Below are 20,083 nucleotides of genomic sequence, written 5' to 3'. Positions count from 1 at the left end.
TTTGGTGAGGAAAATGAGCCGGGCAGCAGCATTGAGGATAGATTGGAGTGGAGAGAGGTATTTGTCAGGAATGCCAGTCAGGAAGAGATTACAGCAGTCCAGTCTGGAGATGACCAGTGAGTGGATAAGAGTCTTAGTAGCATCCTGGGTCAGAAAGGGTCTGATCCTGGAAATATTTTTTAGATGAAAACGGCAGGTTTGTGAGAGGTGCTGAATGTGTGGTTTGAAGGAGAGGGAGGAGTCAAGGATTACTCCAAGACAGCGCGCTTGGGGGGTAGAGGAGATAGTAGTGCCATCAATAGATAATGAGATTGTAGGAGGTGAGATTATGCGGGAGGGAGGGAAGATGATCAGCTCGGTCTTAGACATGTTAAGTTTAAGAAAGCGCTGGGACATCCAGGAAGAGATAGCAGAGAGACAGTTGGAGATACGAGTGAGGAGAGTAGGGGAGAGGTCTGGAGAGGAAAGATAGATTTGAGTGTCATCAGCATAGAGATGATATTGGAAACCAAAAGAACTAATGAGCTTACCTAGTGAGGACGTATAGAGAGAGAAGAGAAGAGGACCAAGGACAGAACCTTGGGGTACCCCTACAGTTAGTGGAAGTGAGGGGGAGGTGGAGTCATGAGAGGAGACAGAGAATGAACGGTCAGAAAGGTAGGACGACAACCAAGAGAGGGCAGTGTTACGCAAACCAATGGAGTGAAGGATTTGCAGTAGGAGAGGATGGTCCACAGTGTCAAAAGCAGCAGAGAGATCAAGTAGAATAAGTAGAGAGTAGTGTCCCTTAGATTTAGCAGCATGGAGGTCATTGCATACTTTTGTAAGGGCAGTTTCAGTGGAGTGGAGAGGACGGAAGCCAGACTGGAATGGGTCAAGCAGTGAGTGTGAGGAAAGAAAGGAAGTAAGGCGGTTGTAGACAATACGCTCAAGGAGTTTGGAGGCAAAAGGGAGGAGAGAGATGGGTCGGTAGTTGGAGATAGTGTTTGGATCAAGGGTAGGTTTTTTAAGAATAGGAGAGATGAGAGCGTGCTTGAAGGCAGAGGGGACAGTGCCTGATGAGAGGGAGAGATTGAGAAGGTGGGAAAGATGGGAACAAGCAGAAGAAGAGAGGTGGCAAAGGAGGCGGGAGGGGATAGGGTCAAGTGGGGAGGTGGTGAGGGGACAGGAACGAATGAGGGCCATGACTTCCTCTCCAGATGCATGGGAGAAAGATGACAGAGTTGGTGCGAGGGATGGGGAGGGTTGGTAAGGGATGGGAGAAGGCTGGTTACTGATAGTCTGGTGTGATGTGATGTCCTGACGTATGGAGTCAATTTTGGATGTGAAGTAAGTGGCAAAGTCAAGAGCAGAGAGTGAGGAAGGGAGACGAGGTGGAGGTGGGCAGAGGAGTGAGTTGAGAGTGGCAAAGAGGCGCCGGGGGTTGGAAGACTGGGAGGAGATGAGGTTCTTGAAGTATGACTGTTTAGCAAGAGAAAGGGCAGCACTGAAGGATGAGAGCATAAGTTTGAAATGGAGGAAGTCTGCCTTAGAGCGTGATTTCCTCCAGTGTCGCTCAGCAGTACATGAGCATTTTTGCAGATATCTGGTGCATTTGGTGTGCCAGGGTTGAGGTGTTAATTTGCAAGGGTGAATAGTGGTTGGTGGAGCAACAGAGTCAAGAGCAGAAGTAAGGGAAGCATTGTATGTGGAAGTGGCTTGTTCAGGGCATGAGAGAGAGAGAATAGGAGAGAGAAGTGAGTCAAACAGGGAGGAAAGGAATGTGGTGTCAATAGCTTCAATGTTACGCTTAGTGATGGTAGCCTTAGGAGGTAGAGATGGGGAAGTCGAGAGAGATAGGTTGAAGGAGAGCAGGTGGTGGTCAGAGAGGGGAAATGGGGAGTTGGAAAAATCAGAAATATCACAGCGGTGAGTGAAGACCAGATCCAGTGAGCTCCCATTCACATGGGAGGGTGAGGAGGTCCACTGGGAGAGACCAAGTGAAGAGGTGAGGTTAAGGAGTTTAGAGGCAGGGGATTGTGTGGGGATGTCAATAGGGATGTTGAAATCGCCTAGGATAATGGTGGGAATGTCAGAAGAGAGGAAGTGAGGAAGCCAGGAAGCAAAGTTGTCGATGAATTTGGAAGCAGTGCCAGGGGGCCGGTAAATGACAGCTACTCTAAGATGGACTGGTTGGAAGAGGCATATGGTGTGGACCTCAAATGTAGAGAATATAAGGGATGGTTCTGGTGGTATGAGTTGGTAGGAGTAACTAGAAGGTAAAAGGACCCCAACACCACCCCCATGGCGACCCCCAGGTCGGGGTGTGTGTGTGAATGTAAGGCCCCCAGCAGAGAGAGCAGCAGCAGAAGTAGTGTCAGAGGGCATAATCCAAGTTTCAGTAATGGCTAGTAGGTGTAGGGAGTTGGAAATGAAAAGGTCATGAGTGGGGACCAGTTTGTTACAAACAGATCTGGCATTCCAGAGGGCACAGGATAGGGGGTATGAGTTTGTGGGAGAGATGTGAATTAGATTTTCAGGGTTGCTGTAGCGATGAGGTGGGATTAACTTTGAGGGCAGGGATGATGAGAGAGTAGTGATGGTACGGGTGCCTGAGCTAGGAGGGGAAACTGCAGGAGGTGGGCAGGGAGGGAGGTCAGTGTGATGTGGATGGGGGTGTGGGGAGGTGACAGGGAAGGGAGAGAGGGAGCAGGGCTGAGTTGTGGGGTAGCAGGACCATGGGGCAGAGGTGAATGAAAGTGGGGTAACAGGAAAGGTGGGGGAAGGAAACAGAGGGATGGAGGGGAGACAGAGGAGGGGAGAGAGGAGGAGGTGGAGGAGACTAGTGGGGAAGGATAAAGATACATTATTAGGTAGACACTGAGTGATGTGGGGAGTATAAGAAAACCTTGACATAGTGTTAAGTAGGTAAATAGGTTGAAGTAGTGGAAGTAGGAGAGGAGACTGTAAGGCAATCCGAGCAGAAGAATTGCAGAAATGCAGGTGAGAAAAGCAGTGTAGGCTCAAGGGGTGTAGATTTAGTATGAAATGAGTCAAAAGCGTAGATAAAGTGGGTGCAGAAATGTATTTGGAGTGTAAGAAATGAAAGGATTGTGAGAGGTTTAAGAAGCAATGGTAATTATGTTAGATGTTTTAAGTGTTTGCAGGTAAAATTGCATTGGTGCAGCTGTGCTTAAAAAACAAAATTACAATAATACAGATACAGGCATTTGTAGGTGAAATGGATGGTTTATGAAATGTCCAAGTAAGGTAGTTCTGTGCTATGTAATCAGATGCAACAATCAGGAGGTGAGTGATCTGAGGAGTAAGTGACTCACATTTGTTATTAGTTCTTCAGTTTTCTTTGTTTTGTTAGATTGGTGTGCTTCTGTTTTCCTTCTTTTTCACTTCGATTGAACGCTGATTGAACACTGCTGTTATGTGTCAATTTTATCACGCTTTGATAAAAATGCACGCTTAGATCAATAAATGCACAGCCTACACCATTGGACTTAAGTAGAAGACTATTACAAGTGAAACCAATAATTGAAATCTGTAACCACACCCCACCCCCTCAAATGCCAGGCAATAAATTACCTTAAAAACAACAACCAGGCATTCCACAAAGATTAAACTGGGTCTATATCATTCAAAACTTTAAAAAAGTACTTAAAAATCACATACTATGCGATAATGTTTCAATTTGCATTACCCAGCAGAATTAGCTTTGCATATATAGATATAGTGCAGCAGAATATATTGGTGGTTGTAGTCAATTGTAATTACCTGTAGGTGACAAGAAGAGAAGAAACGTCAATTCACAATCGATATCAGCTGAAGATAAATTAACGCTGATTGAACGCTGCTGTTATGTGTCAATTTTATCACGCTTTGATAAAAATGCACGCTTGGATCAATAAATGCACAGCCAAACGGCTTTGCACAGCCTACACCATTGGACTTAAGTAGAAGACTATTACAAGTGAAACCAATAATTGAAATCTGTAACCACACCCCACCCCCTCAAATGCCAGGCAATAAATTACCTTAAAAACAACAACCAGGCATTCCACAAAGATTAAACTGGGTCTATATCATTCAAAACTTTAAAAAAGTACTTAAAAATCACATACTATGCAATAATGTTTCAATTTGCATTACCCAGCAGAATTAGCTTTGCATATATAGATATAGTGCAGCAGAATATATTGGTGGTTGTAGTCAATTGTAATTACTCAGCAGAATTAGCTTTTCATATATAGATATAGTGCAGCAGAATATATTGGTGGTTGTAGTCAATTGTAATTACCCAGCAGAATTAGCTTTGCAAATATAGATATAGTGCAGCAGAATATATTGGTGGTTGTAGTCAATTGTAATTACCCAGCAGAATTAGCTTTGCATATATATAGTGCAGCAGAATATATTGGTGGTTGTAGTAAATTGTAATTACCCAGCAGCAGCTCTACTGCACTCAACATCACCAGTGCTCACAATATATATAATGCTATATACTATGCCATAGTGGTGCTTACTATATAACACCCCCTACTGCGTTCCCCCTGGCAATGAGCATGACACCCAGAGAGTGAAACCCCTGGCAATGAGCATGACACCCAGCACGTGAAACTCTTGGCATTGAGCAGTTTTTGTAAAAGTAATTAGAAGCTTTACTGTAGGGCATAGTGTATCACAGATATTGTGGTGAGTGACATAATATGTTCCAAAGGGCATTAATGTGTGGGGCTTACCCTGCACAGAAACAAAATAACTCACCCAAATCTAACTCTTTCTGCACATGTTATATCTGCCTCCCCTGCAGTACACATGGTTTTGCCCAACTGCTAACAAAATTCCTGCTGCGATCAACTTGGAATTACCCCCATCGATTGATGTTTTCACACTGCTCGTGTATATAAGACATAGGGCCTAATTCAGTTTGGATCGTAATACGCGTTCCAACCGCAAAAACTATGAAGAGGATGGGGGCATATACGCAGGGTCCATCCTGTGCATGTGCCTACATTTTCTCCGGGTGCCCCGCAGAAAATACGAATGCCTCTGCCTGTCAATCAGTAGAGGGCGTACCTTCGTAGGTATATCGCGATCATGAGCCATGTCTCCCATTTTTGTCATTATAGGTGCTCTGTGAGCTGCTGGCCATGCCCCAGCCCCTCTGTCTCCCGTGAATAGAGATTGAGGCTTATTCAGACCAGATCGCTTCAATTTATTTTCACCCAGCGGGCAATCTGGTTTGCATTGCACATGCGTATGCGCCACAATGCGTAAGTGCGACGGCCCGGAGATCACAAGAAGATTGACAAGAAGAGGGTGTTTGTGTGGGTGGCAACTGAATGTGTCTAGGGAGTGTCCGGAAAAACACTGGAGGGACCCGGCGTTTTGTGGGAGGATTTGTGACGTCACCTCAATGGCTGAGTAAGTGCTGAGCTGTGCAGCTCTTGTGCACATGTGATCACACACCTGCACAGCAAATTTTCCCTTCCGCTGTAGGCGACAACTACCTGATTACAGGGATGCAAAAAACACACCCTAGCGATCGGGTCTGAATTACCCACAATGTGCATATTTGCAGAGCAACAAGCTACAGGGAGCCTTCCACCCCCCATCCACCCCCTTCCCCATGGGAAGGGGGGGGGGGGGTGTTTGGGTTAGCTGGACATTCCCCAAAAAAGTGACTGTCCTGCAAAAATTGGGATAGTTGGGAGGTATGTTCAAATACATTTATTGTTTTGCATGCAGGGTAAATACTGGCTTCTTTGACATTTAGCCACAAATGCTGCACAGCTGAATTACAGTATTACACTGCAATTAACAGTTATGCTAGGACATTCCCCCTCCCAAATCTACCTCTCTCTGCATGTTACATCTGTCCCACAGTGGCGTGCGGTGAGGTCAGTGGCTAGTGAGGCACTACAGCCATAATGTCCGCCGAATCCTGCCCATGACCCTTAGCCAATGCCCGCTACTGCCTCTGAGCCGATACCCGCTGCCACCGCCAATGGCTTACAAACTCGCCCACAATCAACTGACCCAGCCCTCCGCACTATCCTGACTTCTCCCGTCTGCTTACTTTGTGCTTTCCAATGCACAATGCAAACTACAGGTAGTACTGCAGGGCCCACACCCTTTTACTTGCCTTACAGAGCAGCTCTGGGTCTGTTACAGTGCCCAGCTGCTGCAAGAAATCAGCTTGAATGCTTCAGGGGCTGGGGCATAGCCAACATGAGCCCCACACCGAAGGAGGGTGGAGGTGTTTAATGCGAACTAGGGGTCATCCAAGCGCCGCAAAAGGCCGCCATGCCCTGCACGCCCCTTTTCTCTTTTCATATGCAGACGAGAGTTGAAGCCAACTTTGACCCACTGCTTGGATGGCATTACCATATGCAAATCAATCTGCTGCAGGCCTTCCCCCAGGAATGCTTGCACTAGTTGTTGCATTTGGTTTGTTGTTTGGGGGTGCTTCAGTATTAGGCAGCCTTCTGCCCTCCCATGTTCATCTGAAAATATGTGTTCTCCCTGCAGTTGTTGTCCCCAGATGAGAGTTCCCTTGTGCTGCCTCAGTTGAATCTCCTTTACTTGACAGAGATGTGCCTGAGCAGTGGCCCTCCCCAGCCCTATCTCAAATCATACTTATTTTGCATAGGAGATACCATGGTCATGAAGATTGTTTTCCCAGGGTGAGGTTCATTCATTGCATTCTGGGTATGCTGACCCCTGTGATTTCCCCAAATGTGGGAAACTCGACTGCATTATTTGTGGTAGTGGGGGACTGTGTTTGTGCTTTCCTCTGGTCAGCTCTGGTAAAAGTCAGATTTCTTTGTCTCAGATCTTCCTCTAGCCTTGTTCTTCTTTCGAGAGTTCCCTTGTGCTGCCTCAGTTGGATCTCCTTCACTTGACAGGGGGGTGCACGAGCAGCGACCCTCCCCAGCTCTAGCCCAACTCCTATTTACCTGCCAGGTGAGATACTATGATCAGGAAGGTGCTTCTCCCAGGGCAAGGCTCACCCATTGCACTCTGGGTGTGCTGCTCCTGCGATTTCCCCAAATGTGGGACACTTGACTGCATAATTTGTGTTTCCTCTGGTCGGCTCTCATATAATTCAGATCTCTTTGTCTCAGGTCTTTCTCCAGCCTAGTTTGCTGTCTGTTTCCACTTCTCTTTTCTTGAGCCGCTCCCTTCTATGCAGTTGCGCACTATCCTGACCTCTCCCGTCTGCTTACTTTGTGCCTTCCAACGCACAATGCATACTACAGGTAGTGCTGCAGGGCCCACACCCTTTTACATGCTTTACAGAGCAACTCTGGAGCTGTTACAGTGCCCAGCTGCTGCAAGAAATCATCTTGAATGCTTCAGGGGCTGGGGCATAGCCAACATGAGCCCCACACCGAAGGAGGGGTCATCCAAGCGCCACAAAAGGACACCATGCCCTGCACATCCCTTTTTTCTTTTCATATGCAGACGAGGGTTGAAGCCAACTTTGACCCACTGCTTGGATGACATCACCATATGCAAATCCATCTGCTGCAGGCCTTCCCCCAGGAATGCTTGCACTAGTTGTTGCATTTGGTTTGTTGTTTGGGGGTGCTTCAGTATTAGGCAGCCTTCTGCCCTCCCATGTTCATCTGAAAATATGTGTTCTCCCTGCAGTTGTTGTCCCCAGATGAGAGTTCCCTTGTGCTGCCTCAGTTGAATCTCCTTTACTTGACAGAGATGTGCCTGAGCAGCGGCCCTCCCCAGCCCTATCCCAAATCATACTTATTTTGCATAGGAGATACCATGGTCATGAAGATTGTTCTCCCAGGGTGAGGTTCATTCATTGCATTCTGGGTATGCTGACCCCTGTGATTTCCCCAAATGTGGGAAACTCGACTGCATTATTTGTGGTAGTGGGGGACTGTGTTTGTGCTTTCTTCTGGTCAACTCTGGTAAAAATCAGATTTCTTTGTCTCAGATCTTCCTCTAGCCTTGTTCCTCTTTCGAGAGTTCCCTTGTGCTGCCTCAGTTGGATCTCCTTCACTTGACAGGGGGGTACCCGAGCAGCGACCCTCCCCAGCTCTAGCCCAACTCCTACTTACCTGCCAGGTGAGATACTATGATCATGTAGGTGCTTCTCCCAGGGCAAGGCTCACCCATTGCACTCTGGGTGTGCTGCCCCTGTGATTTCCCCAAATGTGGGAAACTTGACTGCATAATTTGTGTTTCCCCTGGTCGTCTCTCGTATAATTCAGATCTCTTTGTCTCAGGTCTCTCTCCAGCCTAGTTTGCTGTCTGTTTCCACTTCTCTTTTCTTGAGCCGCTCCCTTCTATGCCCTTGCGCACTATCCTGACTTCTCCCGTCTGTTTACTTTGTGCCTTCCAACACACAATGCAAACTACAGGTAGTGCTGCAGGGCCCACACCCTTTTACTTGCCTCACAGAGCAGCTCTGGAGCTGTTACAGTACCCAGCTGCTGCAAGAAATCAGCTTGAATGCTTCAGGGGCTGGGGCATTGCCAACATGAGCCCCACACCAAAGGAGGGTGGGGGTTTTTAATGCGAACTAAGGGTCACCCAAGCGCCGCAAAAGGCCGCCATGCCCTGCACGCCCCTTTTCTCTTTTCATATGCAGACGAGGGTTGAAGCCAACTTTGACCCACTGCTTGGATGACATCACCATATGCAAATCCATCTGCTGCAGGCCTTCCCCCAGGAATGCTTGTACTAGTTGTTGCATTTGGTTTGTTGTTTGGGGGTGCTTCAGTATTAGGCAGCCTTCTGCCCTCCCATGTTCATCTGAAAATATGTGTTCTCCCTGCAGTTGTTGTCCCCAGATGAGAGTTCCCTTGTGCTGCCTCAGTTGAATCGCCTTTACTTGACAGAGATGTGCCTGAGCAGCGGCCCTCCCCAGCCCTATCCGAAATCATACTTATTTTGCATAGGAGATATCATGGTCATGAAGATTGTTCTCCCAGGGTGAGGTTCATTCATTGCATTCTGGGTATGATGACCCCTGTGATTTCCCCAAATGTGGAAAACTCGACTGCATTATTTGTGGTAGAGGGGGACTGTGTTTGTGCTTTCCTCTGGTCAGCTCTGGTAAACGTCAGATTTCTTTGTCTCAGATCTTCCTCTAGCCTTGTTCTTCTTTCGAGAGTTCCCTTGTGCTGCCTCAGTTGGATCTCCTTCACTTGACAGGGGGGTGCCCGAGCAGCGACCCTCCCCAGCTCTAGCCCAACTCCTACTTACCTGCCAGGTGAGATACTATGATCAGGAAGGTGCTTCTCCCAGGGCAAGGCTCACCCATTGCACTCTGGGTGTGCTGCTCCTGCGATTTCCCCAAATGTGGGACACTTGACTGCATAATTTGTGTTTCCTCTGGTCGGCTCTCGTATAATTCAGATCTCTTTGTCTCAGGTCTCTCTCCAGCCTAGTTTGCTGTCTGTTTCCACTTCTCTTTTCTTGAACCGCTCCCTTCTATGCCCTTGCGCACTATCCTGACTACTCCCGTCTGCTTACTTTGTGCCTTCCAACGCACAATGCATACTACAGGTAGTGCTGCAGGGCCCACACCCTTTTACATGCTTTACAGAGCAGCTCTGGAGCTGTTACAGTGCCCAGCTGCTGCAAGAAATCAGCTTGAATGCTTCAGGTGCTGGGGCATAGCCAACATGAGCCCCACACCGAAGGAGGGTGGAGGTGTTTAATGCGAATTAGGGGTCATGCAAGCGCCGCAAAAGGCCGCCATGCCCTGCACATCCCTTTTTTCTTTTCATATGCAGACGAGGGTTGAAGCCAACTTTGACCCACTGCTTGGATGACATCACCATATGCAAATCCATCTGCTGCAGGCCTTCCCCCAGGAATGCTTGCACTAGTTGTTGCATTTGGTTTGTTGTTTGGGGGTGCTTCAGTATTAGGCAGCCTTCTGCCCTCCCATGTTCATCTGAAAATATGTGTTCTCCCTGCAGTTGTTGTCCCCAGATGAGAGTTCCCTTGTGCTGCCTCAGTTGAATCGCCTTTACTTGACAGAGATGTGCCTGAGCAGCGGCCCTCCCCAGCCCTATCCCAAATCATACTTATTTTGCATAGGAGATATCATGGTCATGAAGATTGTTCTCCCAGGGTGAGGTTCATTCATTGCATTCTGGGTATGATGACCCCTGTGATTTCCCCAAATGTGGGAAACTCGACTGCATTATTTGTGGTAGTGGGGGACTGTGTTTGTGCTTTCCTCTGGTCAGCTCTGGTAAAAGTCAGATTTCTTTGTCTCAGATCTTCCTCTAGCCTTGTTCTTCTTTCGAGAGTTCCCTTGTGCTGCCTCAGTTGGATCTCCTTCACTTGACAGGGGGGTGCCCGAGCAGCGACCCTCCCCAGCTCTAGCCCAACTCCTACTTACCTGCCAGGTGAGATACTATGATCATGTAGGTGCTTCTCCCAGGGCAAGGCTCACCCATTGCACTCTGGGTGTGCTGCCCCTTTGATTTCCCCAAATGTGGGAAACTTGACTGCATAATTTGTGTTTCCCCTGGTCGGCTCTCATATAATTCAGATCTCTTTGTCTCAGGTCTCTCTCCAGCCTAGTTTGCTGTCTGTTTCCACTTCTCTTTTCTTGAGCCGCTCCCTTCTATGCCCTTGCGCACTATCCTGACTTCTCCCGTCTGCTTACTTTGTGCCTTCCAACGCACAATGCGAACTACAGGTAGTGCTGCAGGGCCCACACCCTTTTACTTGACTTACAGAGCATCTCTGGAGCTGTTACAGTGCCCAGCTGCTGCAAGAAATCAGCTTGAATGCTTCAGGGGCTGGGGCATAGCCAACATGAGCCCCACACCGAATGAGGGTGGAGGTGTTTAATGCGAACTAGGGGTCATCCAAGCGCTGCAAAAGGCCGCCATGCCCTGCACGCCCCTTTTCTCTTTTCATATGCAGATGAGGGTTGAAGCCAACTTTGACCCACTGCTTGGATGACATCACCATATGCAAATCCATCTGCTGCAGGCCTTCCCCCAGGAATGCTTGTACTAGTTGTTGCATTTGGTTTGTTGTTTGGGGGTGCTTCAGTATTAGGCAGCCTTCTGCCCTCCCATGTTCATCTGAAAATATGTGTTCTCCCTGCAGTTGTTGTCCCCAGATGAGAGTTCCCTTGTGCTGCCTCAGTTGAATCTCCTTTACTTGACAGAGATGTGCCTGAGCAGCGGCCCTCACCAGCCCTATCCCAAATCATACTTATTTTGCATAGGAGATACCATAGTCATGAAGATTGTTCTCCCAGGGTGAGGTTCATTCATTGCATTCTGGGAATGCTGACCCCTGTGATTTCCCCAAATGTGGGAAACTCGACTGCATTATTTGTGGTAGTGGGGGACTGTGTTTGTGCTTTCCTCTGGTCAGCTCTGGTAAAAGTCAGATTTCTTTGTCTCAGATCTTCCTCTAGCCTTGTTCCTCTTTCAAGAGTTCCCTTGTGCTGCCTCAGTTGGATCTCCTTCACTTGACAGGGGGGTGCCCGAGCAGCGACCCTCCCCAGCTCTAGCCCAACTCCTACTTACCTGCCAGGTGAGATTCTATGATCATGAAGGTGCTACTCCCAGGGCAAGGCTCACCCATTGCACTCTGGGTGTGCTGCTCCTGCAATTTCCCCAAATGTGGGACACTTGACTGCATAATTTGTGTTTCCCCTGGTCGGCTCTCGTATAATTCAGATCTCTTTGTCTCAGGTCTCTCTCCAGTATAGTTTGCTGTCTGTTTCCACTTCTCTTTTCTTGAGCCGCTCCCTTCTATGCCCTTGCGCACTATCCTGACTTCTCCCGTCTGCTTACTTTGTGCCTTCCAATGCACAATGCAAACTACAGGTAGTGCTGCAGGGCCCACACCCTTTTACTTGCCTTACAGAGCAGCTCTGGAGCTGTTACAGTGCCCAGCTGCTGCAAGAAATCAGCTTGAATGCTTCAGGGGCTGGGGCATAGCCAACATGAGCCCCACACCGAAGGAGGGTGGAGGTGTTTAATGCAAACTAGAGGTCATCCAAGCGCCGCAAAAGGCCGCCATGCCCTGCACGCCCCTTTTCTCTTTTTTGATATGCAGACGAGGGTTGAAGCCAACTTTGACCCACTGCTTGGATGGCATTACCATATGCAAATCAATCTGCTGCAGGCCTTCCCCCAGGAATGCTTGCACTAGTTGTTGCATTTGGTTTGTTGTTTGGGGGTGCTTCAGTATTAGGCAGCCTTCTGCCCTCCCATGTTCATCTGAAAATATGTGTTCTCCCTGCAGTTGTTGTCCCCAGATGAGAGTTCCCTTGTGCTGCCTCAGTTGAATCTCCTTTACTTGACAGAGATGTGCCTGAGCAGCGGCCCTCCCCAGCCCTATCCCAAATCATACTTATTTTGCATAGGAGATACCATGGTCATGAAGATTGTTCTCCCAGGGTGAGGTTCATTCATTGCATTCTGGGTATGCTGACCCCTGTGATTTCCCCAAATGTGGGAAACTCAACTGCATTATTTGTGGTAGTGGGGGACTGTGTTTGTGCTTTCATCTGGTCAGCTCTGGTAAAAGTCAGATTTCTTTGTCTCAGATCTTCCTCTAGCCTTGTTCTTCTTTCGAGAGTTCCCTTGTGCTGCCTCAGTTGGATCTCCTTCACTTGACAGGGGGGTGCACGAGCAGCGACCCTCCCCAGCTCTAGCCCAACTCCTATTTACCTGCCAGGTGAGATACTATGATCAGGAAGGTGCTTCTCCCAGGGCAAGGCTCACCCATTGCACTCTGGGTGTGCTGCTCCTGCGATTTCCCCAAATGTGGGACACTTGACGGCATAATTTGTGTTTCCTCTGGTCGGCTCTCATATAATTCAGATCTCTTTGTCTCAGGTCTTTCTCCAGCCTAGTTTGCTGTCTGTTTCCACTTCTCTTTTCTTGAGCCGCTCCCTTCTATGCCCTTGCGCACTATCCTGACCTCTCCCGTCTGCTTACTCTGTGCCTTCCAACGCACAATGCATACTACAGGTAGTGCTGCAGGGCCCACACCCTTTTACATGCTTTACAGAGCAGCTCTGGAGCTGTTACAGTGCCCAGCTGCTGCAAGAAATCATCTTGAATGCTTCAGTGGCTGGGGCATAGCCAACATGAGCCCCACACCGAAGGAGGGTGGAGATGTTTAATGCGAATTAGGGGTCATCCAAGCGCCACAAAAGGACGCCATGCCCTGCACATCCCTTTTTTCTTTTCATATGCAGACGAGGGTTGAAGCCAACTTTGACCCACTGCTTGGATGACATCACCATATGCAAAACCATCTGCTGCAGGCCTTCCCCCAGGAATGCTTGCACTAGTTGTTGCATTTGGTTTGTTGTTTGGGGGTGCTTCAGTATTAGGCAGCCTTCTGCCCTCCCATGTTCATCTGAAAATATGTGTTCTCCCTGCAGTTGTTGTCCCCAGATGAGAGTTCCCTTGTGCTGCCTCAGTTGAAATCATACTTATTTTGCATAGGAGATACCATGGTCATGAAGATTGTTCTCCCAGGGTGAGGTTCATTCATTGCATTCTGGGTATGCTGACCCCTGTGATTTCCCCAAATGTGGGAAACTCAACTACATTATTTGTGGTAGTGGGGGACTGTGTTTGTGCTTTCTTCTGGTCAACTCTGGTAAAAATCAGATTTCTTTGTCTCAGATCTTCCTCTAGCCTTGTTCCTCTTTCGAGAGTTCCCTTGTGCTGCCTCAGTTGGATCTCCTTCACTTGACAGGGGGGTACCCGAGCAGCGACCCTTCGCAGCTCTAGCCCAACTCCTACTTACCTGCCAGGTGAGATACTATGATCATGTAGGTGCTTCTCCCAGGGCAAGGCTCACCCATTGCACTCTGGGTGTGCTGCCCCTGTGATTTCCCCAAATGTGGGAAACTTGACTGCATAATTTGTGTTTCCCCTGGTCGTCTCTCGTATAATTCAGATCTCTTTGTCTCAGGTCTCTCTCCAGCCTAGTTTGCTGTCTGTTTCCACTTCTCTTTTCTTGAGCCGCTCCCTTCTATGCCCTTGCGCACTATCCTGACTTCTCCCGTCTGCTTACTTTGTGCCTTCCAACACACAATGCAAACTACAGGTAGTGCTGCAGGGCCCACACCCTTTTACTTGCCTCACAGAGCAGCTCTGGAGCTGTTACAGTGCCCAGCTGCTGCAAGAAATCAGCTTGAATGCTTCAGGGGCTGGGACATTGCCAACATGAGCCCCACACCGAAGGAGGGTGGGGGTGTTTAATGCGAACTAAGGGTCACCCAAGCGCCGCAAAAGGCCGCCATGCCCTGCACGCCCCTTTTCTCTTTTCATATGCAGACGAGGGTTGAAGCCAACTTTGACCCACTGCTTGGATGGCATTACCATATGCAAATCAATCTGCTGCAGGCCTTCCCCCAGGAATGCTTGCACTAGTTGTTGCATTTGGTTTGTTGTTTGGGGGTGCTTCAGTATTAGGCAGCCTTCTGCCCTCCCATGTTCATCTGAAAATATGTGTTCTCCCTGCAGTTGTTGTCCCCAGATGAGAGTTCCCTTGTGCTGCCTCAGTTGAATCTCCTTTACTTGACAGAGATGTGCCTGAGCAGCGGCCCTCCCCAGCCCTATCCCAAATCATACTTATTTTGCATAGGAGATACCATGGTCATGAAGATTGTTCTCCCAGGGTGAGGTTCATTCATTGCATTCTGGGTATGCTGACCCCTGTGATTTCCCCAAATGTGGGAAACTCGACTGCATTATTTGTGGTAGTGGGGGACTGTGTTTGTGCTTTCCTCTGCTCAGCTCTGGTAAAAGTCAGATTTCTTTGTCTCAGATCTTCCTCTAGCCTTGTTCTTCTTTCGAGAGTTCCCTTGTGCTGCCTCAGTTGGATCTCCTTCACTTGACAGGGGGGTGCCCGAGCAGCGACCCTCCCCAGCTCTAGCCCAACTCCTACTTACCTGCCAGGTGAGATACTATGATCAGGAAGGTGCTTCTCCCAGGGCAAGGCTCACCCATTGCACTCTGGGTGTGCTGCTCCTGCGATTTCCCCAAATGTGGGACACTTGACGGCATAATTTGTGTTTCCTCTGGTCGGCTCTCATATAATTCAGATCTCTTTGTCTCAGGTCTTTCTCCAGCCTAGTTTGCTGTCTGTTTCCACTTCTCTTTTCTTGAGCCGCTCCCTTCTATGCCCTTGCGCACTATCCTGACCTCTCCCGTCTGCTTACTCTGTGCCTTCCAACGCACAATGCATACTACAGGTAGTGCTGCAGGGCCCACACCCTTTTACATGCTTTACAGAGCAGCTCTGGAGCTGTTACAGTGCCCAGCTGCTGCAAGAAATCATCTTGAATGCTTCAGTGGCTGGGGCATAGCCAACATGAGCCCCACACCGAAGGAGGGTGGAGATGTTTAATGCGAATTAGGGGTCATCCAAGCGCCACAAAAGGACGCCATGCCCTGCACATCCCTTTTTTCTTTTCATATGCAGACGAGGGTTGAAGCCAACTTTGACCCACTGCTTGGATGACATCACCATATGCAAAACCATCTGCTGCAGGCCTTCCCCCAGGAATGCTTGCACTAGTTGTTGCATTTGGTTTGTTGTTTGGGGGTGCTTCAGTATTAGGCAGCCTTCTGCCCTCCCATGTTCATCTGAAAATATGTGTTCTCCCTGCAGTTGTTGTCCCCAGATGAGAGTTCCCTTGTGCTGCCTCAGTTGAAATCATACTTATTTTGCATAGGAGATACCATGGTCATGAAGATTGTTCTCCCAGGGTGAGGTTCATTCATTGCATTCTGGGTATGCTGACCCCTGTGATTTCCCCAAATGTGGGAAACTCAACTGCATTATTTGTGGTAGTGGGGGACTGTGTTTGTGCTTTCTTCTGGTCAACTCTGGTAAAAATCAGATTTCTTTGTCTCAGATCTTCCTCTAGCCTTGTTCCTCTTTCGAGAGTTCCCTTGTGCTGCCTCAGTTGGATCTCCTTCACTTGACAGGGGGGTACCCGAGCAGCGACCCTTCGCAGCTCTAGCCCAACTCCTACTTACCTGCCAGGTGAGATACTATGATCATGTAGGTGCTTCTCCCAGGGCAAGGCTCACCCATTGCACTCTGGGTGTGCTGCCCCTGTGATTTCCCCAAATGTGGGAAACTTGACTGCATAATTTGTGTTTCCCCTGGTCGGCTCTCGTATAATTCAGATCTCTTTGTCTCAGGTCTCTCTCCAGCCTAGTTTGCTGTCTGTTTCCACTTCTCTTTTCTTGAGCCGCTCCCTTCTATGCCCTTGCGCACTATCCTGACTTCTCCCGTCTGCTTACTTTGTGCCTTCCAACACACAATGCAAACTACAGGTAGTGCTGCAGGGCCCACACCCTTTTACTTGCCTCACAGAGCAGCTCTGGAGCTGTTACAGTGCCCAGCTGCTGCAAGAAATCAGCTTGAATGCTTCAGGGGCTGGGACATTGCCAACATGAGCCCCACACCGAAGGAGGGTGGGGGTGTTTAATGCGAACTAAGGGTCACCCAAGCGCCGCAAAAGGCCGCCATGCCCTGCACGCCCCTTTTCTCTTTTCATATGCAGACGAGGGTTGAAGCCAACTTTGACCCACTGCTTGGATGGCATTACCATATGCAAATCAATCTGCTGCAGGCCTTCCCCCAGGAATGCTTGCACTAGTTGTTGCATTTGGTTTGTTGTTTGGGGGTGCTTCAGTATTAGGCAGCCTTCTGCCCTCCCATGTTCATCTGAAAATATGTGTTCTCCCTGCAGTTGTTGTCCCCAGATGAGAGTTCCCTTGTGCTGCCTCAGTTGAATCTCCTTTACTTGACAGAGATGTGCCTGAGCAGCGGCCCTCCCCAGCCCTATCCCAAATCATACTTATTTTGCATAGGAGATACCATGGTCATGAAGATTGTTCTCCCAGGGTGAGGTTCATTCATTGCATTCTGGGTATGCTGACCCCTGTGATTTCCCCAAATGTGGGAAACTCGACTGCATTATTTGTGGTAGTGGGGGACTGTGTTTGTGCTTTCCTCTGCTCAGCTCTGGTAAAAGTCAGATTTCTTTGTCTCAGATCTTCCTCTAGCCTTGTTCTTCTTTCGAGAGTTCCCTTGTGCTGCCTCAGTTGGATCTCCTTCACTTGACAGGGGGGTGCCCGAGCAGCGACCCTCCCCAGCTCTAGCCCAACTCCTACTTACCTGCCAGGTGAGATACTATGATCAGGAAGGTGCTTCTCCCAGGGCAAGGCTCACCCATTGCACTCTGGGTGTGCCGCTCCTGCGATTTCCCCAAATGTGGGAAACTTGACTGCATAATTTCTGTTTCCTCTGGTCGGCTCTCGTATAATTCAGATCTCTTTGTCTCAGGTCTTTCTCCAGCCTAGTTTGCTGTCTGTTTCCACTTCTCTTTTCTTGAGCCGCTCCCTTCTATGCCCTTGCGCACTATCCTGACCTCTCCCGTCTGCTTACTTTGTGCCTTCCAACGCACAATGCATACTACAGGTAGTGCTGCAGGGCCCACACCCTTTTACATGCTTTACAGAACAGCTCTGGAGCTGTTACAGTGCCCAGCTGCTGCAAGAAATCATCTTGAATGCTTCAGGGGCTGGGGCATAGCCAACATGAGCCCCACACCGAAGGAGGGTGGAGATGTTTAATGTGAATTAGGGGTCATCCAAGCGCCACAAAAGGACGCCATGCCCTGCACATCCCTTTTTTCTTTTCATATGCAGACGAGGGTTGAAGCCAACTTTGACCCACTGCTTGGATGACATCACCATATGCAAATCCATCTGCTGTAGGCCTTCCCCCAGGAATGCTTGTACTAGTTGTTGCATTTGGTTTGTTGTTTGGGGGTGCTTCAGTATTAGGCAGCCTTCTGCCCTCCCATGTTCATCTGAAAATATGTGTTCTCCCAGCAGTTGTTGTCCCCAGATGAGAGTTCCCTTGTGCTGCCTCAGTTGAATCTCCTTTACTTGACAGAGATGTGCCTGAGCAGCGGCCCTCCCCAGCTCTATCCCAAATCATACTTATTTTGCATAGGAGATACCATGGTCATGAAGATTGTTCTCCCAGGGTGAGGTTCATTCATTGCATTCTGGGTATGCTGACTCCTATGATTTCCCCAAATGTGGGAAACTCGACTGCATTATTTGTGGTAGTGGGGGACTGTGTTTGTGCTTTCCTCTGGTCAGCTCTGGTAAAAGTCAGATTTATTTGTCTCAGATCTTCCTCTAGCCTTGTTCTTCTTTCGAGAGTTCCCTTGTGCTGCCTCAGTTGGATCTCCTTCACTTGACAGGGGGGTGCCCTAGCATCAACCCTCCCCAGCTCAAGCCCAACTCCTACTTACCTGCCAAGTGAGATACTATGATCATGAAGGTGCTTCTCCCAGGGCAAGGCTCACCCATTGCACTCTGGGTGTGCTGCTCCTGCGATTTCCCCAAATGTGGGAAACTTGACTGCATAATTTGTGTTTCCCCTGGTCAGCTCTCGTATAATTCAGATCTGTTTGTCTCAGGTCTCTCTCCAGCCTAGTTTGCTGTCTGTTTCAACTTCTCTTTTCTTGAGCCGCTCCCTTCTATGCCCTTGCGCATTATCTTGACTTCTCCCATCTGCTTACTTTGTGCCTTCCAATGCACAATGCGAACTACAGGTAGTGCTGCAGGGCCCACACCCTTTTACTTGCCTTACAGAGCAGCTCTGGAGCTATTACAGTGCCCAGCTGCTGCAAGTAATCAGCTTGAATGCTTCATGGGCTGGGGCATAGCCAACATGAGCCCCACACCGAAGTAGGGTGGAGGTGTTTAATGCGAACTAGGGGTCATCCAAGCGCCGCAAAAGGCCGCCATGCCCTGCACGTCCCTTTTCTCTTTTCATATGCAGACGAGGGTTGAAGCCAACTTTGACCCACTGCTTGGATGACATCACCATATGCAAAACCATCTGCTGCAGGCCTTCCCCCAGGAATGCTTGTACTAGTTGTTGCATTTGGTTTGTTGTTTGGGGGTGCTTCAGTATTAGGCAGCCTTCTGCCCTCCCATGTTCATCACCCAGAGTGCAATGGGTGAGCCTTGCCCTGGGAGTAGCACCTTCATGATCATAGTATCTCACCTGGCAGGTAAGTAGGAGTTGGACTAGAGCTGGGGAGGGTCGCTGCTCGGGCACCCCCCTGTCAAGTGAAGGAGATCCAACTGAGGCAGCACAAGGGAACTCTTGAAAGAGGAACAAGGCTAGAGGAAGATCTGAGACAAAGAAATCTGACTTTTACCAGAGCTGACCAGAGGAAAGCACAAACACAGTCCCCCACTACCACAAATAATGCAGTCGAGTTTCCCACATTTGGGGAAATCACAGGGGTCAGCATACCCAGAATGCAATGAATGAACCTCACCCTGGGAGAACAATCTTCATGACCATGGTATCTCCTATGCAAAATAAGTATGATTTGGGATAGGGCTGGTGAGGGCCGCTGCTGTCCCGCTCAGAAACAAATAATTAATTACGCTGGCGGGGTAAGGACAGTGCCCAGGCACTAATGTCCACTTTTGCCAGCCTTTTGTGAGGAATTTATGCTGCCCAGGGTGCCCCCCCCCCCCACCCACCCACATGCCCTGCACCCTGCAGTGCCTGTGTTTGTGTGGAAGCATGGCGCACAGCATTCCGCTCGCTGCGTGGTACCTCAGAATGCCGTCACTGGAGAAGAAGTCTTCTGTTCTTCTGCTACTCGCCTGTCTTCTGACTTCTGGCTCTGTAAGGGGGTGATGGCAGGCTACGGGAGTGGGCATCTAGGCGTACCCAGCGATCAGCACCCTCAGGAGCTAATGGTGTCCTGTCAGCCAGAAGCAGAGCCATTGAACTCACTAGAAGTTGGTCATACTTCTCTCCCCTAAGTTCCACGAAGCAGGGAGACTGTTGCCAGCAGCCTCCCTGAAAATAAGAAAAACTAACATAAGTCTTTTCAGAGAAACTCAGTAGAGCTCCCCTGTAGTGCATCCAGTCTCACTGGGCACAATTCTAAAACTGGAGTCTGGAGGAGGGGCATAGAGGGAGGAGACAGTTCACACCCTTTGAAAGTCTTAAAGTGCCCATGTCTCCTGCGGATCCCGTCTATACCCCATGG

General features: G+C 49.0%; 22 non-coding genes and 1 pseudogene across 22 annotated transcripts; 22 read left to right on the top strand and 1 right to left on the bottom strand.

Annotated features, from left to right (window-relative positions):
- Positions 1 to 6,626: 6,626 nt before the first annotated feature.
- On the top strand, positions 6,627 to 6,790 carry LOC134989519 (U1 spliceosomal RNA). Its single transcript, XR_010194659.1, has one exon. It is a non-coding gene; the product is annotated as a U1 spliceosomal RNA (small nuclear RNA).
- A 152-nt stretch (positions 6,791 to 6,942) lies between these two features.
- On the top strand, positions 6,943 to 7,105 carry LOC134989531 (U1 spliceosomal RNA). Its single transcript, XR_010194670.1, has one exon. It is a non-coding gene; the product is annotated as a U1 spliceosomal RNA (small nuclear RNA).
- Positions 7,106 to 7,751: 646 nt separating this feature from the next.
- LOC134989520 (U1 spliceosomal RNA) lies at positions 7,752 to 7,915 on the top strand. The gene has a single exon (XR_010194660.1). It is a non-coding gene; the product is annotated as a U1 spliceosomal RNA (small nuclear RNA).
- Positions 7,916 to 8,067: 152 nt separating this feature from the next.
- On the top strand, positions 8,068 to 8,230 carry LOC134989534 (U1 spliceosomal RNA). Its single transcript, XR_010194673.1, has one exon. It is a non-coding gene; the product is annotated as a U1 spliceosomal RNA (small nuclear RNA).
- Positions 8,231 to 8,901: 671 nt separating this feature from the next.
- LOC134989526 (U1 spliceosomal RNA) lies at positions 8,902 to 9,065 on the top strand. The gene has a single exon (XR_010194666.1). It is a non-coding gene; the product is annotated as a U1 spliceosomal RNA (small nuclear RNA).
- A 152-nt stretch (positions 9,066 to 9,217) lies between these two features.
- On the top strand, positions 9,218 to 9,380 carry LOC134989528 (U1 spliceosomal RNA). Its single transcript, XR_010194668.1, has one exon. It is a non-coding gene; the product is annotated as a U1 spliceosomal RNA (small nuclear RNA).
- A 671-nt stretch (positions 9,381 to 10,051) lies between these two features.
- Positions 10,052 to 10,215, top strand: LOC134989525 (U1 spliceosomal RNA). The gene has a single exon (XR_010194665.1). It is a non-coding gene; the product is annotated as a U1 spliceosomal RNA (small nuclear RNA).
- Positions 10,216 to 10,367: 152 nt separating this feature from the next.
- Positions 10,368 to 10,509, top strand: LOC134989537 (U1 spliceosomal RNA; annotated as a pseudogene).
- Positions 10,510 to 11,201: 692 nt separating this feature from the next.
- LOC134989523 (U1 spliceosomal RNA) lies at positions 11,202 to 11,365 on the top strand. Its single transcript, XR_010194663.1, has one exon. It is a non-coding gene; the product is annotated as a U1 spliceosomal RNA (small nuclear RNA).
- A 152-nt stretch (positions 11,366 to 11,517) lies between these two features.
- LOC134989536 (U1 spliceosomal RNA) lies at positions 11,518 to 11,680 on the top strand. Its single transcript, XR_010194675.1, has one exon. It is a non-coding gene; the product is annotated as a U1 spliceosomal RNA (small nuclear RNA).
- A 673-nt stretch (positions 11,681 to 12,353) lies between these two features.
- Positions 12,354 to 12,517, top strand: LOC134989522 (U1 spliceosomal RNA). Its single transcript, XR_010194662.1, has one exon. It is a non-coding gene; the product is annotated as a U1 spliceosomal RNA (small nuclear RNA).
- Positions 12,518 to 12,669: 152 nt separating this feature from the next.
- LOC134989538 (U1 spliceosomal RNA) lies at positions 12,670 to 12,832 on the top strand. Its single transcript, XR_010194676.1, has one exon. It is a non-coding gene; the product is annotated as a U1 spliceosomal RNA (small nuclear RNA).
- Positions 12,833 to 13,446: 614 nt separating this feature from the next.
- LOC134989524 (U1 spliceosomal RNA) lies at positions 13,447 to 13,610 on the top strand. Its single transcript, XR_010194664.1, has one exon. It is a non-coding gene; the product is annotated as a U1 spliceosomal RNA (small nuclear RNA).
- Positions 13,611 to 13,762: 152 nt separating this feature from the next.
- LOC134989533 (U1 spliceosomal RNA) lies at positions 13,763 to 13,925 on the top strand. The gene has a single exon (XR_010194672.1). It is a non-coding gene; the product is annotated as a U1 spliceosomal RNA (small nuclear RNA).
- A 671-nt stretch (positions 13,926 to 14,596) lies between these two features.
- Positions 14,597 to 14,760, top strand: LOC134989517 (U1 spliceosomal RNA). Its single transcript, XR_010194657.1, has one exon. It is a non-coding gene; the product is annotated as a U1 spliceosomal RNA (small nuclear RNA).
- A 152-nt stretch (positions 14,761 to 14,912) lies between these two features.
- LOC134989535 (U1 spliceosomal RNA) lies at positions 14,913 to 15,075 on the top strand. Its single transcript, XR_010194674.1, has one exon. It is a non-coding gene; the product is annotated as a U1 spliceosomal RNA (small nuclear RNA).
- Positions 15,076 to 15,689: 614 nt separating this feature from the next.
- On the top strand, positions 15,690 to 15,853 carry LOC134989518 (U1 spliceosomal RNA). The gene has a single exon (XR_010194658.1). It is a non-coding gene; the product is annotated as a U1 spliceosomal RNA (small nuclear RNA).
- A 152-nt stretch (positions 15,854 to 16,005) lies between these two features.
- Positions 16,006 to 16,168, top strand: LOC134989532 (U1 spliceosomal RNA). The gene has a single exon (XR_010194671.1). It is a non-coding gene; the product is annotated as a U1 spliceosomal RNA (small nuclear RNA).
- Positions 16,169 to 16,839: 671 nt separating this feature from the next.
- On the top strand, positions 16,840 to 17,003 carry LOC134989516 (U1 spliceosomal RNA). The gene has a single exon (XR_010194656.1). It is a non-coding gene; the product is annotated as a U1 spliceosomal RNA (small nuclear RNA).
- Positions 17,004 to 17,155: 152 nt separating this feature from the next.
- LOC134989527 (U1 spliceosomal RNA) lies at positions 17,156 to 17,318 on the top strand. The gene has a single exon (XR_010194667.1). It is a non-coding gene; the product is annotated as a U1 spliceosomal RNA (small nuclear RNA).
- Positions 17,319 to 17,989: 671 nt separating this feature from the next.
- On the top strand, positions 17,990 to 18,153 carry LOC134989521 (U1 spliceosomal RNA). The gene has a single exon (XR_010194661.1). It is a non-coding gene; the product is annotated as a U1 spliceosomal RNA (small nuclear RNA).
- A 152-nt stretch (positions 18,154 to 18,305) lies between these two features.
- On the top strand, positions 18,306 to 18,468 carry LOC134989529 (U1 spliceosomal RNA). The gene has a single exon (XR_010194669.1). It is a non-coding gene; the product is annotated as a U1 spliceosomal RNA (small nuclear RNA).
- A 773-nt stretch (positions 18,469 to 19,241) lies between these two features.
- On the bottom strand, positions 19,242 to 19,405 carry LOC134989515 (U1 spliceosomal RNA). The gene has a single exon (XR_010194655.1). It is a non-coding gene; the product is annotated as a U1 spliceosomal RNA (small nuclear RNA).
- Positions 19,406 to 20,083: the final 678 nt, after the last annotated feature.

This window comes from Pseudophryne corroboree, unplaced genomic scaffold (genome assembly GCF_028390025.1).
Source record: "Pseudophryne corroboree isolate aPseCor3 unplaced genomic scaffold, aPseCor3.hap2 scaffold_1110, whole genome shotgun sequence".
NCBI classification, from domain to species: Eukaryota; Metazoa; Chordata; class Amphibia; order Anura; family Myobatrachidae; genus Pseudophryne; species Pseudophryne corroboree.
Note: the sequence above shows the minus strand (reverse complement) of the source record. Positions and strands in the feature narration are given on the sequence as shown.